This window comes from Lichenostomus cassidix, chromosome 1 (genome assembly GCF_008360975.1).
Source record: "Lichenostomus cassidix isolate B80296 chromosome 1, HeHo_3.0, whole genome shotgun sequence".
In the NCBI taxonomy this organism is placed as follows: Eukaryota; Metazoa; Chordata; class Aves; order Passeriformes; family Meliphagidae; genus Lichenostomus; species Lichenostomus cassidix.
In genome coordinates, this window is record NC_139479.1 from 60,331,676 (window position 1) to 60,352,537 (window position 20,862).

The following is a 20,862-nucleotide window of genomic DNA, read 5'->3' on the forward strand; positions in this document are numbered from 1 at the left end:
CCAGGGCAGATAAAAAAGAGCTTCCCACACACTCAGGCAAACACACAAGAGGCTATCACAGAATCATTACGGTTGGAAAAGACTTAGGAACCCTCTTGAAAAAAACACCACCTTTTGAATCATTACTGAGTATTTCTGTACACAACTCATATCTACAACATGCATGGTTTATTTTGAAGCAAGTCTGATAACAACATACAACAGAGATGTTCTTGATATTTACCATGAAATTAGTTGTCTGATCTCTGATTTCTACACCAAATAAATGTGAAGATCAGTGTTTCCTCGGAAGAGTTGTATTTAATAAAATGCTTCTGCCTAATGCTAAGATTAGGCAGATCTTAAGAACAATTCTACTGGAGTCCAACATGTCTCCTTTCCATCCATTTTCCTTTTAAGGCAAGATTCTAAGGCAAGTTTGCAGCAAAACTGAAAAGCAATCTGCATTTAAAGTTATCGGATTTTAGCTGTATATTATAGGCAAAATATTGTATTTTCTACTCAATAGCTTTACAGCCACCTAAAAATAAACCTCACAAGCATTTCATGCTGCTGTTACTCCTACATATTCTTAAATTAAGTTAAACACCATCTTCTAGTTTACCAAAATGTACCAATGGGAAAGCACAGAGCATGTGACAAAGCTTGACACAGCCAACATAAAGAAAACTGCAGAGATCCCTAAAAAAGTGAAAGTCCTTAACTGCTGGCATGTGTTCAAAATTAGTTCTCTAGAGAAGGTAGTTAAGCATTACATTCTATAAAATGCAACTGAGAATGAATCTGTATTTCTTAAGTGTGGTTACTCTTCCAAACAGCTATTTCCCCAAGTTAAAAATTATTCTTAATTCACAGTTTAGTATATGCATAACTGAAATCCCCATAAGCATTTTGCAAACTAGACCAGAGTTTAACATTACATAACTGCTTTTTTCCTCCTCCTTTTTTGATGGCCAAACATTATATTACTTCACGCATTTTACATGTGAACTTTAAGGATTTTCTATTCTTTTATTTCTTAACTGTTTTTTATTGTAGACTTCAGTCCAACAGCAACACAACTGCCAACTTCAAGATGCAACTTAGTGTAGCAGTCTAGCTGGCCTATCATTGAATGTCCTTTTTCCAAGTCAGAGAATTCCTATTTACCAGTCAATTTCTTTCATTCTAGTTTATAAAATAAAGCATATATATACATATATCAGCATCCTATCTGACAGGAGAATCATATTAGCTACCCAAAAATATGCATTCTAGCAGTACTTGCATAGGCAACTGCACAACTTTGTTGAATGTCACACTGCAACACAGCATTAAACCTCCTTCCCCAGATTAACTGACCGCAGGTTTCAGAAATATGGCATATTCTACCTGTGCTAAAAGTCTGATTTTCCAGCAATGTATCATGATACCATGACTCAATATTTTCATTATTTTCTCTCTTGTACATGTAAAATACATAGACAGAAAAAAGGGGTACCATAGAAAAACCAAAAAGCACAAAAATACCATGTCATTCACTACCACAAATCAAGTAACAATTTGCTTTCATACTACATTACAATAATGTGCAATAAAACATATTCTTCGTTAGAAAAGTTGCTTGGAAGATGCTTCCCATGCTCAAAGCCAGGGCAGAGAGCACTGCAGCAGGGGAGGACATGGGGAAGAGTATCATTCCACAACTCCAGGAATGAGTTATGAAAGCTGGACCCCCTTCCAGGTAAACTTGAAATCCTTGGAATCACCTGATCACCTGTTAGGAGCATAGGGCAGACTGCTCTCAAAGAGCCAACAATTCCACCATGATAATCTTGACCTTTAAGGAAATGAATCATTAATTGGACAGCACAGATTTTTGAACTCCACCATATCTAGAGTTCTATATATCTAGAGATCTGCAGCAAAACAATACTGAGTACAAACTAAAAAAATGTATGCAAATATATGACAGGCATTGGAACTAGATTATCTGTAAAGTCCCTTGCAACACAAACCATTCTAGCGTTCTATGAATCTAACTGCAACTTAGTAACAGTGGTAAAAGAGATTATTGACAAAACTTAAGTATTTTTAAGGGAAAGTTAAGAGAAAACGTAAACCTTAACATTCTTCTTACACACTACCAATCCATCTTTTTTCCCACCCAATTCCCTAGCATCTATCAACACATCTTCCTTTCCTCTTCTTCATCACATCACAGCAAAGTTATTCTGAGCAGTGTCTGAAATAATAATGTAAAAAAATTATGCCTATGCAGAAGCTTTCAGTCAGAAAAGCCAGCATCATCTGACTACCCTGTCTGCCAATTATCATAAGACAAATTCAAACTACCACTACACATTCATTTGCAGCATGAGTATGTAGCGTATTCAAAGTTAGTCTGATGTAAAAACATGATACTATGGACAAGGACATCAGTAATCCATCTCCCCATGGCCCAGGCAAAGTACACAATTCAGTAATGGGAAGAACCAGAGTTACTATGAGGAAGCCAAATTGAAAAAACTTAATCTGTTTCTGTTTAAATCCGTTTAACAATTGGAGCTAGCATTAAACACAGAAACCCACAAGTTATAGGAAAAGAGGGCTCATAGCTAGTGTAACAATTAACTCATCTCCATGTTTTACTAGAATCATTAATTTTGTTCAGAAAATGACAAAGTTAATAGAAATTTATTTAGTTTACATGCATAGTTTGTAACTCCATGGACTTGCAAACTTCTAGTTATTACATTTAAATGGTTTGCAGCGATAAACCTCTCCTACTCAGCAAGTTTATTGCCCACTACACAAAATTCAATCACAATTCTGACTGGGTCTCCAAAATCAAAACAAACTCAAAATAACATAAGAAAACAAGTATTTCTGCTGCACATTCCCCACAAAAACACTTGTGAAGCCACTGTTCATTTTAAATCCAGAGTCTCAACTCGAAGACTAGAAGAGTGGACCAAAGAAGTAGATGAGTGTGGCCCTTTCTCCCTCCACAAGCATAAGGCAAGGAACAGCAAGAGGCATCCCAACATTACTCATTCCGATGGACAACTAACAGCAATCAATGTAGTACACCCCAAGTGGAGAGAGCAGCAGCCCAGCCAGGGTTCCTTTGCAGACAGTCAGCGAGCCAAAATACACAAAGCAAAAGGGAAATGACAATGGGGAACACAGGAAAGAGATGGGAGAAGAACTGAAATACTAGGGGAAAAGGGAAGAGCAGCATGGCAATAGAAAAAGGGTAACTTCAGTGCCACAGTCAATGAGACTTTTGATAGAAACCCCTGAAAGTCCTATACATACATACACACACACAGACTTTTTTTTTTATCTTCAGTACTTAGAAAACTTTTTGTTTCTCAAATATTAAATAAAAATACCCAGCAGGGCAAACATACTTGAAAATATAATCTTTCAAGGCTGGTTCCTACATCCTACACTAACCCTGCAGCAGAACCACTGACTGGATTGAAAGCCACTGAAGTCAATGCTCTTGAAGCATTAACTTTATTCATTTATGAAGCCACTGGCAGGAGTGGAGTCAGTGTTATGGATATAACACTTTGGCTTCAGTGTTAGCCTGACTATTGCATCAGCCACATTATTTTTAAGTACAGTTCAGATTCTTTCATGATCTGATGAAAATCTATATGGTTTTTATTTTGTTTTTAAACACTGTTCCAATGCAATTTGCTCAATGCCATCTTATTTGCCAAATATTTAAGAACCATTCTAATCTCACACAATAATGTCTACTGGTGAGATTTTTTATTAATACCAATGACTGCTATGCTCAACAAGAGAGCTAATATTAAAATCTATCCTTCTAAGTCAAAACATTTTTTGTTATTACTTCCATGTAATACTTTAGGCTGGATGAAGGACAGTATAAAAATATTTGGCACCACTGTGAAAAAAAAAAATTTAAAAGCATCACAGTTACCCTGAAACCAAAACTTTTCTAACGGAGGCACACAATAAAAAAGAAAAAAGGGCACAAAAAGTTACAGTGGACATTTTGAAAAATCAGATTATGTCAAGGTTTAAACAATCAAAGAAGGAGGATTCTCAGAAAGACAGCTTGCTGTCTTTAAAATTTCCAACCAGTACACATTTATTCATGCTGTATTTCAAAGAGCCTCATCAGTTGAATTTACAGCTCATAACTTTAATGTATTTTTAACTTTGAATTTCTACATGCACATTTTTTGGATGATCAATGAACTCAGCACTTACCAGTGTTGGGAATCAAGTACTTAGAACAAATTAGGCCCTGTCAAGAATATTTTGCAATAGATACAATTGTTCTTTCCCACACTTGTTTTAATTGCTTATATTGGGGGAGAAGAACGTTAAGTTCCCAGTTTTTATGTACCAAACAGTTTAGAAATCTCTTCCTCTACCAACCAAAGCACTGACAAATATTTTGAATGTCTTCAGCTGCAAATGATTTTGAGTATCCAGTTTGAAGAATCCCTGTCCCAGTTTCAGGAGCATTCTTCCTTTGAGACCACCAATACAAGTGCATTTTAGAAAAATATAAAGCGAGACTAGTCTGTGCTAGAATAAGTATCATCCAAGAGAAAGCCTGAAATTAAGAATCAACTCAATCAGTTTTATTAGAAAAACAAACCTGTATATAAAAAAAGGAATGCAACTTATGTCAAAAGTACAATAGAACTACACATGATCTTATTTTAGTTTCACCTAACACAAACCAAAGCTCAAAATATTACCAAGGAAGCAAAATACACTTATGAAACATTTATGATAGGCAATGCCACACTCTCTCAGAAAGAGCTCAACATTAAAAAAAGCTCACCTAAAATGCTAGTTGAAAAGAAGAATTTGGGAATTCTCAATCTTAGACTGTAGCAGAAACGCAACAGAATCCTTTAGTCAGTTTTGCTGCGCCTTTCCCAGTTCCTATGCTGTGTATCTAAAGAAGTGCCTTCCTACAATTTTCAGATACTTTAGAACCTCAGAAAACATTTTAGAGTCTGATTTGTCAGGTAATTCAACTCAATTAGAAAGCTAGAATCATTGGTTTGTTTCACATGCTGACTTGATCCTTAGACTTGCTTTCATTTTCATCAAGGCACATTCCAAATGACATCTGCAACACTGGCAGTTTCTCAACCGTAACACAAATATATCTTAAAAACACACTATGGAAAAACAGGTTTAGCATTTGTAAAACTACTGGTGTCATGATGAAATCATCAGTCCCCAAATACAGAACCTGGCAAAGGGAAGAAAGACTTACAGATACCTGCATCTCCTGTTTTTTTTTAATTCTCAACATCCAAGGTTTCTGAAAAAGTTTCACAGAAGCTCATGAAAAGATAATCAACAGGCTCAGGACAGGGTGTTTGAAGAGGGATGTGCAGCTGCCAATTCCTCCACCTTTGTTTTCGCTCAAGTTATCTACCAAAGCCATTTAGCAGTTCAGCAAACAGGAAAAAGAATAGATCAAATGATTCAACAGCATATTCCATTTCCTTGGCTCTAACACACTCACTCTGGTCTGCTTACTGGCCAAAGGAAACCCACAGAAAGACCTAACAAGTTCTGAATTACTGGTCTAACAATAGTCTGAGCATGTTATTTTCACTCCATCATGCATTTAGGCCACATTCTCTACCAGATCAGACAACATAAAATGAGAAAGTGATGAATAGAAACTTTCCAATGCTAGGAAACAGTAAGTCTGAAGTATCTCCTTAGGCCTAGTGAACCCTTGAGAGTTAGAGATGCCTGCAACAAGTGCAATGGATGTGTCTCCCCTTGTGTGACAATCCTGCCTATCCAGCTGCTGCTTCCTCTGAAAGGAGTATTGGAGCTGCCCAAGTTGTCAGCCATCCAGAAGCTTGTAGGCTGCTGCCCAAAGAAACAGGTTAGCAGTGTACCACAAAAAGTGGAACAGCCAACAGACAACAGATTCTCTGCCATACTCTGCCCAGCTTTACAATTCTTTACTTCAAGCTTCTGTTCCCTTATACAAACACCAGTGAAAAGGAATTCAAACACAGGAAAAAAACCAAGATTCTCATTCCTTAGGTATCTCCCCAAAAATACACATAACAAAATTTCAAATCCTTCAGTCCCAAAGGTGTGAACTCATAGCAGCTTTGCCAATAGCACTTTAGATTCCAAGACTGTATGAGCCAGGAAGGGGGACATGATATGGCTATAACTCAAGAAGGGGTAAAACAGGCAAGCATTAGTTATAGATTGCAGAAGGAACAGTAAGTATTTCCATGGTCCTTCTAGAAACTTTAAAGAAAGCTAGATGTTCTCTCTTTCAAACTACAGTGTGGTAAATTAAATTCATTAAAATAAATATTCGCCATCACAACATATAGTTTTATACACTATGTGTTATGATGGTGAATATTTATTATTTGTTTTATATAAAACACGTATTCTATTGCTTCCTAAAACTCGCTATTTTTATGTTAAACTTACAATTGCATAATGTATTAGAATAAAGGAACTATGGATAATAAACAGTGCCACAAACATGGGCTTAAGAGAGATAAAAGACTACAGCGAATTCACCACACCGCCTTTCCATTCATCTTCCCAAAACATCCCATCTGAAGTATTCAAATAAACCAACAAGTCACAGAGAAAGGCAAAGGTACAGGCAGCAAACAGGGAATGGTAAAGAGACCTTAGGAAGGAAGCAATCTGCTCGAAACAAGGCAGCCATTGGAATTTACAGCAGTATCTACATCAAGTTTTTTCATGAAAAATGTTCCTAGAGGGAAAAAAAAAAAAAAAATCAAAATAAAATACAGGTGCATGTCAGGAGTAAGTTAACATTGTTCTAGAGAATGAATAATTAACTGCAAGCTTAGGAGGATTAACAAAGCTCTGGCTTGCAGTCCATACATCAACCTAAGGTACTTAAGGTTTTTGGTTTCAGTACTGTGATGGAGGAAGACCATTATCTGTTTTAGTGAAGCACCACCTTCAGTTCCTGTTTTACAATCATTGGTCCCAATCTTCCACATTCATTTCTTAAAAAAAAAAAAAAAAATACAATCACCAAACAAATCTCTCCTTGCTTTGTGAGTAACACAGTTTAAAAGAAAAATTTATAGAAGTGTACTGAATTTCTCACAGGATCACCAAGCTGAGGCTGGAAGGGACCTCTGGAGACCACCTCGTCCAAAGCCCACTGCTCACAGCAGGGTCAGCTGCAGACAGCAGTAAGAAGCTACAAAAGAAGAATAAGCTGCAAGATGTTCCAGTGTGCTAACTTCTGAGATGCAGAAACAAACCAGGCTTGCAACTAACAGACCACCCTCCTCTCTTCTTGCCCATTTCTTAAAAAGTCAGGAACAACGGTACTCCATTATAAGAAACAGAAGCTCCATTTTAGAGACCTGTGTACTACTCTTTGGAAGAAGAGGATTTTTCTTTACAGGAACTATCAGACATTCAGTGGTGCACAGTGTGTCACCAGCCCATTAGGCAACTATTTAACATATCATTCTGACACCTGATTATCAAATCGGTAAACTTTCGTGTTTACACATGTGTCACAATTTGATATTTCCCAATTTAGGGAAAGCCTTTCTCTATTTGTCAACAATCTCTTCTAGGCCATATACCATGCCTACACTGTTAGGCTCTGTCTATAACTGATTTGTTACTAAAAACTTGTATATAGCAGAATTAGGGTATTGCATAAAAAGCTTGCCATCCTAAAGTCAAAATTTCAAGAGTGTAAAACATTTAGTCAAATTCTGTTAAATTCTTCTCCAACTGATACAGTCCAATAACTGCATTTTTTATTTATAACTACTTGTTCTGAAACTGAGGAGTGAAGAGACAGCTACAGGAAATGTGTGAATTTTCTTCTATTTATCTGCAAGACCTAGGAAACACCAAAAGACATGAAAAAACAGTGTGAACAGACACAGAAGCTTCAAAGAGCAAGTTCCAAAAAGTGCAAAGACAGCAAGTAATGTTCAGGGGCACTATTTTGATTGACTTCAGGAGATTTTCATCAGGATGCTTTGGGACACACAGGTTTGAAGAGAGTATATGGCAAGATGACTAAATAACCTAAAGAGCAAGAAAGCAAGTAACCACTCTGGAAGCATGAATATTAATTAGCATGAGGGCTTTGTTTGGTCGGTTGAGTTGTTTGTTATTGCAGCATTTAGATGGTGAGTTTTATTAACTCAAATCCGTAAGAAGAATTAAGGAGACAAAACTGCTCCTCCCTAGCTGCCAAGTAAACACTGACAGTTACTTAGGATCCACTGAAGATAGCGATTTATTTAAACTGGACCAAAGATAGAAACTGACATGGGCATTTCTTATTACGTTTCTGTAGTATATATTCTAAAACAACGTTTTAAACAAAGACTTTTAAGCTAAGGCATCTAGTTTTCATAAACTAATGGCCACATTAATGATAAACACTATACTACAAACACACTAGAAAAGACAACATAACATGAAATCCCAGTGACTTCAAGCGATTTTGTTGAAGTACATACATGTTTTCAACTGAAGTTACATTAATAAAAACCTTAAATATATAAATAGCTTCAAAAACTACTCAGAAGTCAAAGTTAAGAGAAATCAAAATCCTCAAGGAAAGTACCTATCCTACTTTCGAATTTCATTGTTATAAGAGAGATGAAAAGTTCAAAGAACTAATATAATCAACTCTGTGTCAAAACCACAGCAATTCACATTTCCCTCTGTCTTGCTAGTGGTTCCTCAGAGAGCCATTCTGACAAAGAGAAAACATTAATAAGCCGTTGCAATACAAAATCTCAATGAATTTTTAGACAGCTATGAGTAAATTCCAATACAAAATTCTTTCCTGTCTACATCACTCTTTCTTTTCCTCCAGGGAAAAATGGGCTCCAAATATCTAGAAAAAAGAGGCATTTGTCAAAGGCTTTGAAATTAATGCTGCCTAGATACAGCACTGAAATAAGTAATCACATACAAATATCTTAAGAACGCATTTCCTAGATCTATATAGGATTGCAAGAATTATCTACTATCAGTTAAAAAGCTAAGGAAAATATTTGTTCATCTCCCTTCATGTGGACTTCTATGCATTAAACCTCAGGTTTAATGGGATTTTATTAATTACTAAGTATGCTTTCTATTACACAGCTAATTATTTGAAATGATTACATTAGCCTTCAGAGGACAAAAACTATTACTACAAATGAAATAATTTAACAACTTGTTTTGATGCTGGAATGCAATCTAAGGTTTATTTGTGCACCTTAAGTAACATGGGGGATCATGCAAACCAGAATAGAAAATCAGCATTACACAAATATCTGAATCAGATACCACAGTCTTTAAAATAGGTCACATATTCCATATAAATTCCAAACAACACAAAAATATTTGCTTTTTAGTCTCATATGCCAATAAATTTACTGATGAACACTATCACTGAATTTCTACATCTATTCTATTCTATCTGGTAACTCCTAAAGCTTCTGAATTCTAGCAGCTTATTTTTTAAGTAAGAGACATACCAGCATGAATAGCAAGCTTTTCATTAGAGATCTACATAACATGCAAGCTTTTCTACTCCCTTTTGCATTTTTTAATGGCACTGACATCAAGGGTCACTAATTTCAAAGCAATTTACATAGCACAAATTATGCACTGAACTGTTCTGGCTTATTTTTTATTCTGTTCATCCTTACTCTACTTACATGATTTTTTTTTTTTTTTTAGCTAAAAGAACTTCAGTACCATCTTGGTATCTAGTTTTTAAAACTATTTAAGCCACATCAATTAACCAAACCTAACTATCCAAACTTGGCAACACTAGAAACTCATTAATCCCTTTCATAATTTTCTACCATTAGTCTCAAACCCCTAATTACAAGAGCATGAATGTTTCCAAAGCACAAACAACAGTGACAATTCTTTTCAAAAGTAAAACGAGCCAATACAATTCTTGGTTCTGAGTAATTAAAAAGAAGAGTATCAGGAGCACCTTAGCTTTAAGTCCTCATCCAGCAGAAATAAAATTCCATCCATCCCCGAAGCCTATTAACCAACATTGCATACTTCAAACACTTATGCGGAAATCCAAACTGATTGCATAATAGAAGGTTTTGCAAAAGGCACCTATTAAAATTTCTGGCACTAAGTTATTAGACTAATTAGATTTATAAACTTATCCAACCCAGCAGCCGCTGTTCTACAGAATTACATGCCTAGCTCAGAGCAGTTTAGTCCCTTATACTGTTGAACTGTTCATCACAGGCATATCCTGTTGCATCCAGGAAGCAGCAGATACACAGACACTTCTTACATACACATCTTAAAAAACATTCCCACAGTACCATAAAAATAGAAGATAAAAAGACAAGATTAACACCTAAGCTCATCACAATGCTCTAGTCAATGACAGTGTGGAAGATGTTTCTGAAATATGCTACCCAGTCTAATATCTACCTACATATACCTACACACACTCAGTACAGCAGCTTAAAATCAAGGGCTAAAACAACACATGCTGCTAGAGAGTAGTATCTGGAGGAAGAGGATATACTTACAGCCTCAGCTTTATTTCCCTACCTGCCCCTTCTCACCCTCCAGTGTTTATAAACACTGCCCACAAGAAAATTTTTTTCTTAACAACATACTCCTTTTAGTCTTGATTATCAGCACCCTTTCTTTATCCTGTATTTTGCCTCCTTAACCACATTCATGAGCACAGTCTTCCCCTGCAGTCAAGCCGCTTCTACTCCTGATCTTCAGAGGCCACACATCGCTCACCTTTACACAAATTTTCTTTCTTCCTTTCTTGCAGAACAAGTTAAAAAAAAAAGTAAATCACAGATCAGTAAGTCACAACTTTCTCAGAACCCTTTCTCCTAGGATGCTTTACAGAGGTATCAACAAAGCTATATTAGAGAGGATGAGGTACTTTTTCTTAAGAGTAAAGCCACACAAGTGGTTTACACATGTAGTTGCATCCTCATCCTCAACCTTTAGCAGTTTTTCTTTCAGTAATGTAAAATGCTCATGTCTTTGCCTCTTCCAGTAGACATGAGCAAGATGCAGCACATGGTAAGAATTAACATAAGAATGTTAGTAGTTATTTCTTGATGGGTATTTTATTGCACTTTTAGTAATTACACACCTATTTCCTGACATGTTTAAGAGATTCAAAACCTCCTGAACAAGTAATCCATCACCTTAGTGTTCCCACAAACACAGCATATTACAATATCACCCAAACAATAATACTATGCAAATGACTATCCAGCATGAGGAAGGAAAGTTTCCTGAATAGTAGCTAAAGTATAAATAGAACACTTGGGTAATCCTATTTTAAACACACGTTATTTAGCATATTCTAATTTCATATTCAAGATGCTTCACTAAGGCTATGGAAAGATATTATAGTTGAACTTACTACACACAACAGGTTACAGACAGAAAAAAAATGGAGTAAGAATAGAAATTCATGCCAAGACACCAATACTAAGCAAAACCACATTTGCTAACTGACCTCATACATTAGTTATGTGCCATGCAAAGACTTGGAGTATATTACACTGGTTTTGAATTTTGTATTTTTGGAGTAATTCCCTCCAAAGCTACCTGATGTGGCAGCAAACAGAATATTTGAAGTAACATTTTTTTATACAGTAAATACAGTTATTTATTGACTTTAATAACTGCAATTATTATTAAGTTTTTACAAAAAAGCTTAAGTTTTGCCAAACTTTTTATATTTAAAACAAGATCAACAGGCTTCCTGCATTTCTAAATTTATTACTCATTTTACTGTTAACTTGCAACATCACTGCATTATTTCTATATAATCCACAGTACACTCCACTTTAAAACCGAATCAAACATCCTGTCCAAACACCAAGCATAACCCCTGAAAAGTCTGCAGGCTCCCCCAGCCTCTGAAGTAGGATTCTGGAAAAGGTGATGTAGATCCGACACAACACTTATAATTAGCCAGAGAGAAATGGCAGATCCTGTACTTGGGGCTTGAATTGACTCAGGTTTTGATCCAAGTCCTTCCCACAATGGTACCCTTTTGGGTATCACATTCAGGTCTTGTCTAAGCACAGCACTCTTTCCACACACTGGACAAGATAGAAACATTCTCCTCTGCTGTTGGATGGATTAAAACAGAAATACAACACAATTAAAAGAAAGCTACTTTCAATATATTTCAAACTAGATGTTATAAATGAAGTCAGAAAAAAAACTCAAACCCCTAAGTAGATTACTTGTCTCCTTTAGGGTTTAGTAACCTCTGACGCGCTTGCTGATCTGCAGAGAATCAGATATGGCAGCAAGTCTGAAGTCCTGGAAAGTGTGCTCCAGTATTTATTAGTAGCATGAAGTCAAATTCCTCCTCTGTGTTAATTACTTAAAACATTTGAAAAAGCAGCACTGTGATGAGGGAATGTTTTGAAAACCTATGCCAGGTCTCAGAGCCCTGATAACACATTTTTAAAATATAACTCCTAGTGCCCTTGTTGCAAACATCACTACAAAGACATTAATCAACCAGAAATGTCTGATTCTCTCTTTTTTTTTTTTAACCGTGAAGACCGCTCAGAATAACTTTGATAACAGCATTTACCCAACACAATTACACGTGGAAGCACAGGAAGCATTTATCATCTTTTATTCAAAGTCCTTTCCAGACAGCAGTAAAACTGAGAACGTGGTAATATTAAATGCTTGCTATTTGCTTACTCATTCATTAGCAACAGCTAATAGAGTTATCCACTGACAGCTTAAAAAGGGTTTTTACAACAGGAGACATCTTTCCTCCCCGGAGGCAGGATGTAACTACTATGAGTAACTGGGAGAAGCAGAAGAGGAGGGAGGCTGCTACTCCCTCTGGTACCAACAGTGTCCCGCAGAAGGACAAACACACCTCAATTCCATCACATAACCACTAAACATACTTGCATGTTTAAAAAGAAGAACTGACCTAGAAAGGCCTCCAGTGTAACCTGACATACAACTAAGAATTTGAAAAATACACAAGCAGGGAGAACAGAAAAATCCAACTACTGAAATTATTTCTTTTTACCCTGGTACAGCAACCACTTCACTCTGTACAGTTAGAGTAATTTGCAGCTACCTACCCTACATGCACTCCTACAATCAATCTAATTATTTTGTTCTGCCATTAAGAATTCTTGCTATCTAGTGTGTTTTTACAGGATTTTAAGCTCACTCTCAAATATTTTATTAAAAAGGCACATAATTTGAAAATTTTAGAAAATTTCAACTTAAACAGAGAATAAACATAAAATTTCAATTAAAGTTAAACAGAAGCTTTTGAACCTTTAAAATTTAAGGCATTTTCTTCTTTTACAGGCCTCCTGGATGTTTGCCAATGAGGTTCTAATGCCAGTGCTATAGTATCCAAAACGCTATTTTGAGCCATTGCTGTGCTGACCATTACATTTTTCAAGCACGAGAACAGCTTCCTGAAAAATACTTGTAAATAAGTGTTTTATTCTTAATGAAACCAGAAATATCTTGCTTCTGCTTACACAACATCTTAATTTCTGACCTATGCTTTGACAGAGTAGGGCAGTTGTTACACTTTTACCTACTTTAAAAGTACAACAACCTCTAAACTTTTGCTACTCCATAAATTCAAAAACACACCACTGCATCCCAGATAGCTTTTACTAACCATGGAATCAACCACAATAATTTGCCATTATTCACATTTCTATAATCAACAGTCCAAAGAAGTGCCATGAGGATGGTGAAGGGCCTTGAGGGTTTATACTCCTGCACTGAGGTCGCTTGGTCTGTTCACCCTGGAGCAGACTGAGGGGAGACCTCATTGCAGTTACAGTTTCCTCAGGAGGGGAAGAGGAGAGGTAGGCACTGATCTGTTCTCTGGGGTGACTGTGACAGGACCCAAGGAAATGGCCTGAGGTTGTGTCAGGGAGGTTTAGGTTGGATATCAGGAAAAGGTTCTTCCATCAGTGGGTGGTTGGGCACTGAACAGGCTCCCCATGAAGTGTTCACAGCACCAGCCTGACAGAGCTCAAGAAGGATTTGCCCAATGCTCTCAGACACATGGTGTGACTCTTGGGGATGCCCTGTGCAGAGCCAGGAGCTGCACTCAATGGTCCTTGCAGTTCCTTTCCAGCTCAGCATATTCTGTGATGTTGTGAACAGCCAAGGGTATGTACAATCACCCTCTGTACCTCTGTTTTTTCCATTTGATCCAATGAGTTATCTCCTGCCCTCATACTTCAGTGCTACTTTCAATAAAGTTTTAATTTAAAGAATTTTAAATTTTAATTTATTCCTAGTTGTGAATGAGTATGAAGCAGTGTCCTGCCTTCAGCAGCTGCCAGCACAAAGTGACTGAAAAAGTTCTTTCAGTGACTCCAAAAGTCACTGAAAAAGTTCTGCTGTAGCTTCTACTGTCACCTATCTTAAAAGATGTACTTGCTTCCCCTAATGACCTAGATGTAGTCCTAGAAGCTGAAGCCAAAAGTATTCTCATTTTCCAAGTACTATTTTAATTCTGTGTTTTCTACATAAGCGTACATAAACATTTACACATGTTTTCCTCTAGGTCTCCATAAGATGAGGCAATGAGCTCCACAGACAAAACCTTTCTTAATCTTAAGCAAGGCAATTTTACCTATGGCCTCTTGTTCCCAAATTATTTGAGGGCACATACAGTCTAGATCATGATCTAAGCTAGACCTCATTTATAATTTAAAGTACAAAAAAATGAATATGCTATCATAGCTTTAATGCTCCGTATGAATCATTGTCCCAATCAAAAGTCTGATGTAGGTTTATCATTCAGCTTTAGAGATTTATTTCTTGGTTTAGGTATTACTTGGTTGTTTCATTTTGAATTCCTTCTAATCCCTGTAGATTATCTTTTGTCATTTAAGAGAAATACAATACCACAACTGAATTTTGAGATGTTGTAGGGCAGGCCCCGGCAACACAGCAGCTTTTTGTTTTCAAAGAACCAAGTTAAAGTATCTGCTTGATTTACACAATGGACATTCTGGGCTTTGTATCTGTCCACACCAAAACCAAATTACCCTTCTGGCACATTTGGCAAGAGATTTGAACTCTCAAACATATTAATTCACCGTAGTAATAGTGGGTAAGAGCAAAAAATCCTTAGGAAGGCAAAAATGACCAAAGTAAGACGCTCCATTGTACTTGGAGAATATATGTGACATAAGAGAAAAGGAAAGCCACTGACCCTGACACTGGCTCCACTTGCTATGGACACCAAATGTTTGGAGCAAGCAAACCTACATCTACAAGGACAATACAAAGGGCTTCTGCTTGAGTAAGAATTACTCTCTGAGAAAACAAAGAAGGCAAAATAATACAAATGGAGTTCTTCCCACAGTCTAAGGAATTAGCAGCACACTAACTTTAGTTAATCACACATACCATTCTTTTCCTTACCCCCTTTATTGCTCCTGCACTTCAGACTCACCAACAGAACCCTCACTTTCCTGAACCCAAGTATTTACCATTCATCAGGAGTCCTCAAGCAAAGAACAAGACATTACAGGCTTAGAAACAGGATGCTTCAGTTCATGCACCATAACCTTGCTCGGCAAGTGTTACATTTTGCCAACACTACCAGGAAAGAAGCAGAACAAAGTTCTAAAGCCTCTACTTCTGCATGTAAGCAGAACAATATAATGAAGCTAAAATACAAACAGCTCACACCGAGCAAAGAAAATGCAATAGGAAATCTTAAAATGCAATTTGCACACACAGAAACCTGCTAGACCTAGGAAATCTACAATTAACATCAAATAATTACTTCTGTTACTTAGAAATCTGGATGGTCGTGGCCTCAACAGTCAAGCATCAATTAAAACAGTCACTTCCAAGGACATATGGCATCCCCACAACTTTCAGTCATACCAGCCAGACTCCAGAAAATCCACTCCAGCTGGCCAAATGCTTCTCTACTAGCCACTACTTCATACGGCAGTGGGTCTCTGGCCGTGAACCATTGAGAGAATAAACTCTTCTACCCCTTCCCAAGAAATTATCCTGAAGGTAACAGACATACATACAATTCTAGACACTTTTCTTCTAGGTAAAGGTTCAGAAGGTTATAGTAGGTGAAATCTATACAGCAAAGTGCTCCAAAAGGCAAACCTCAATCCTGGATTTCCAAGTTCTTTACTTCATAGGGATCTTATTGAGCCTTCCCTTTAGCATCTCTTTCTTCTATTACCAGTTACTTAATTAGGCAAATAACTTGATCATCCTTCAAATAAATCAATCTGCCAAGTCAACAGCAGCAACACTGATATTTCAGCGTTCATTGCCATGTTTCAAACACAACTTTTATTCAGTTTTTATTTTCAAAACAGCTAGAACTAAAAAGTCTTAATTTTCATGTTTCCTATCTGTGCAATCTTAGTAAAATCCACCACATCAATACTTAAGAGAGAAAAATTGCTTACTTCGCCTGGAAAAAATAGCTAATTTCTTCAGACACAGCATTCCAAACCATTTCTTACCAGTCTGAGATTAAAAACAACCCTTGCTTACCACTTAAGAACAATCTCACAGAAATTCACTAGTCACATTCACTGACAGACACTATAATTAAACAGTATTCAGGCATGGCTGGATCCTCTTTCATGAAGAAAAAAGCTTACTTTTCCCAGCAATTATTTTTGGTACATTTCTCTTGTGGTCACTTTAGGAAGATGAGACTACCACTGATAGTTACTTCTTTTAACTCTTATTTCTGAAACTAAATGCAGATCGTTCCAGCAACCTCATGATTTCTGAAATGGCTTTGTTTCTAAATCTTGGCTCTTCATCAGAAGTAGACAACATAAATTGCTGATGAAAATCATGCAACAGATGGGAAAAAAAAATTAAAAGCGTTACCCATCATGCTTGAACAATTCTGCACTGGAACAAACCATTTTAATAATTTCATTATAAACTTATACCTTGGGTTAGAGTATATAATTTAGTCTATAAAAAAATACAGAATATATGTTTCATGTAGAATTTTTTTTCATATTACAGTCACATTTTTTAAGAATGGCATCCAAGAAAGTTGAAATTTTTAGTAGAAAATACGTTGTTTAAGAACTTCTAGCACATAATTTACAGAAGCTCTAGATACACATATTACAATTTACTACAGACAACCAAAACTTATACTTGACCAATTGTGAGCACAGACCTCAATGCCAAGCTGCCTATGCCAAACTGCACAGCTATATGGCAATATCATTTGATGAACGTAATCTGTGTGACTCTAGTGATCACAGTAACAAAAGCATGACAAGATTTGTCTGCATTCACAAAGGCTACAGACCTAATCCAGAGCTACCTGGAAATGACTTTGAGAAAGTATTTTTAAAGACTACCTGTAAATTCACTAAATCACAGAATTTTTAAAGCCAAACTAGAAGGATGGATGTCTGGGATTTAGCGTGTAACTGCATGGATCTTATACTGATCTGACTTATTCTCTGTCTAATGTATTATGTAAACTTCACCATTTAACAAAAATTTATCCTAAGGCTAGGGTGTTTTTTTGTTGTTCTTGCAATATAAAAACAAATAGAACATTTTAGATATTTATAGAATTTACATGTTCCTGAAACATTAAGAATGGTTTAGTCTATCACGTTCAGCTGTTGGAATAGAAGGAAACTTTTTTAAAAATAAAATTTAAAAAAACCAAGTAAAGTTTCCTTAAATGTCTCCCCAAATAAAAGGTATTAAAATGGAGGATTACGTGGCTTGCTTAAACAGTTAAATATCAATAAATATCCAGACAATCCTCTATTTGAAAATATGTTGAACACTTCATACAATTTCAATGTCCTTTACAAAATGGAGAAAACATTTTGATCCAATAACTACACAGGAATAAAAAAAACTGTTTTAAGTATTTAAATAATTTGAACAGTAAACATACATGCTAAAGATCCCAGATTGGATTTTGATGGTCAGACAAATGCAAAAAGTGAAGATAACCACAGCTGTCTGCTATAATAGGTTAGTATTTCTTTTTCCCCTTCCACAGATCACAGTACTCTAGAAGCTGAAGGTATCTTGATGCAAGTCATGATCCTCCACTTACATGTTAAATTCCAGTGAAATAACAAGACTGCTCAGTTTCTTCACCACCTCCAACACTGAGCAGCTCTACAGATCAATGCACCCCAAGTGCAGTCAGAGAGACCTCCTGAAGAGGCTGCCCTGCACCTTCATGATGAAATGGCATCTCAAACCATTTTCACTGCAGTCATATTCCAGAGATGATACACTTCATTATTAGCAGGCTACACCTCTGCAAGAACACAGATTACGATCCTGCTTTACTGCTCTGTTTTTCCATAAAGCACTAAAAACATTTAGGATTTTTCCTGCTTTAAAGCATCACAGTCTCCAAATCAGTTCAGAAGTTAGATGGACATCAGATACCAAGTCCTTCAAGATTATCTTTTCTACTCTGTTATAAAGCAGCCAGCAGAGCACCAATTCACAACTAGGCCTTTTAGCTACTATCCTATAAATAAGAAGAGGCTGTATTGCCAACTGCATATACCTGACACATTGCATGCCTGAGAGTATTTCAGAAATTAAAATCCCTTTCCCTACCAGAAAGAAAGAAGGAAACCAAAGCCAGCATCATGAACATTTCACACCTTCTACCCTCCCTCCTCTCTCTCCAATCAAATACAAGCTCAGAAACTCCTCTTTTTCACAAGCAATTACAGAGCTGGAAGGAACCTCATACACTTGGAAAGAAAAAAAATAACATGGAGGCACATCCTACACCAATCCCTGAACATTTATGAGTAATTTGACATTTCACCCAATTTGGGATATTAGGCCTACTAAAGAAACACTTGGCAGTGCAATATGCTGATCCATTCTTAACATAATAACCTCATTCAACAGATTAAAGAGGTACATTTATACCTTGAATTCATTTGAGTACTACAGTAAATTATTTAACAAGTACTTAAAGCACATAGTCATTAACTCATGGTTCCTTCTATTTTATTTTCACTTGGTCTTATTTTGTAAGACTGCAAGAAATGAAACTGTAAAAGCAGCAATTGTTCATTCTTTCACCAGCAGGTTTGTTTCAGGTTGTTGTATTAAAAAAACCCATCTTTGTATTTTCTCATATCCATATATATAGATAAGAAGTAGTAAGAATTTTAGACTAAAGGATTTTAAAAATAAACTAGTCACGATGTTTAGTGGACATTTCCAGTTAAGGCCAGGACAAGATCCTTCACTGAACAGCTTGTAACCAAACCATAATGCTGAATATAAACTAATTATTACTACAAAATCCATCCTTGCCAGATTTCAGAGATGCTTATAGTCTGAGAATCCTCTACCGAAAGTGACATCAAGGGAGGATGACAATTAATAATGTGCACAGGTTGACACACACACATTAATCATAAAACATCCCAAGTTGTTCTCCTTCCCCTTACATGCCTTTCTATATGGCAGGCATTACAGCATGAACCCTCATGAAATCCTAAAGGGAAAGAAAAGCATTCCACTTCTGTCAGACTCAATCTGGAAGTACAAATTAAAATGCTGTTTATAGTCCACAGACAGACTTCCTCAGAAAAATATGGAATCTTTCATATGGTACAAAAACACATTATGATATTTCAACACACATACATCCAGTAAAATTACGAAGCTTAAAATAATCTTCCAGGAAATCTACAGACGCCTTTTTTTTCCCTTTGCTTATCCCAGCTCAGTGGCAATATATGCCAAACAAGTCACTCATTATTCAGATTCTGCCTGAGAAGTTTTTGCTTGCTCTTCTTTAAAAAGAAAAGTATTTCAAAATTGCAGTCACAACAGACATCAAAGCAATCATACATGAGTTACTGGGTTAATTTTTAATCACAATCTTCCTTAATAGCTATAAAAGCACTAAATATATTGAAACAAATTTAGTATGGATACTTTCTGACTATCATTTCTACAGTTTCTAATATATAAGTTGACTGCCAGTCATTATCTCTCATTTATACATGACTGTGATGGAATTGGGTGAAATGAAGGTCAGAGGAGAAACTTAAGAGGCATTTTTCTCTCATCTTGACAGTGATTTCATTCCCCTACATTGCACAGTGTTCAAAGTTACTGGAGAAACATCAAGAGCTACTTCTATAACTTACATTTGTTTACAAGGATTGAAAAGAAAATACGCTTTAAAAACCAAGCACAAACTCTTAATGGATACTAAACTCTGAAACTTAACACCTTACACAATTAAAAGGACTACTGACTAGATATGTATCCACCAAAACTCAGTTATCAATAACTAGGACCCACACAAAAAATGGACTACAAGAAAAGACTAACAACATCTGCAAAAAGATGGTGTAACTTTTATTTGATCTGCACCTTGAGATCCTACAGGGGCGAATGAACTAAGTGTAACACAGGATAAAGAAACAACCATACATTAATAGCACTGCATGCCGAAATTGTTACCTGTGTAACTCATCATTAAAAGCTACACTGCACTACAGTAGTAAAAAAGAACCCTATTATTAAATGCATTGAGATGCTAAGACTACTGCTGAATGTGTATCCACATATTCAGCAGCTTTCAGTACTGTCCCTAATACTTAGCACAGTACTTTGACACTGTTTCTTAAACAGCTGCTGGAGATGTTGAAAACCTGTAACACAAGAAGAAATCAGAGCCCTGAAAACCTCCTGCTATCCATGCTAATTAAAAAAACCAAATACACACAAACAACAAACCAAACAAAAACAAATCAAACAAAAACAACCCACCCCACCCCCTCCCAA

General features: G+C 36.3%; 1 protein-coding gene across 9 annotated transcripts in view; it reads right to left on the reverse strand.

Moving 5' to 3' along the window:
• TSC22D1 (TSC22 domain family member 1) overlaps positions 1–20,862 on the reverse strand; it is a 94,229-nt gene that overhangs the window by 61,645 nt on the left and 11,722 nt on the right. The window lies entirely within an intron of this gene.